Here is a 631-nt window from a genome sequence, read left to right on the forward strand (position 1 = left end):
TGAAGTTTTCTCTAAATTCAAGCTGTGGAAAGCTGAGGTAGAGAACCATACTGGCAGAAAGATCAAGTATTTGAGGTCCGTTAATGGCACAAAGTACACTGATTCGCAGTTTCAGAAGTTTTGTGAGGAGCATGCGATTCAGAGGCACTTTTCAGTGCGGAAGACACCACAACAGAATGATGTGGCAGAAAGGATGAACAGGTCTTTAACTGAAAGGGCAAGGTGCTTGAGACTGAATGCAGGGCTTCCTAAGAGTTTCTGGGCTGAGACTGTGAATATGACATGCTATCTCATCAATAGATCACCTCGAGCATCATTGGGTGGCAAGGTCGCAAAAGAGGCATGGACAGGTAATCCAGTTAAATTTGATCATTTACAGATTTTTGGATGTCCTGCTTATGTGCATGTACCTGGAGATGAAAGATCCAAACTTGATGCAAAATCCAAGAAGTGCATCTTTCTGGGCTACAAGAAAGGTGTAAAAGGATACAAGTTTTGGGATCCGATTGCAAAGAAGATGGTGATCAGCAGAGATGCAGTTTTTGATGAGCAATTTATGTTACAGCAGAATCAAGACAAGGTGTCAGGGAATAGTTCCAGTTCAGATGCTGTGCAGATGGATTTAGAACAA

The sequence above is a fragment of the Phalaenopsis equestris genome, unplaced genomic scaffold (genome assembly GCF_001263595.1).
Source record: "Phalaenopsis equestris unplaced genomic scaffold, ASM126359v1 Scaffold000559, whole genome shotgun sequence".
NCBI lineage: Eukaryota > Viridiplantae > Streptophyta > Magnoliopsida > Asparagales > Orchidaceae > Phalaenopsis > Phalaenopsis equestris.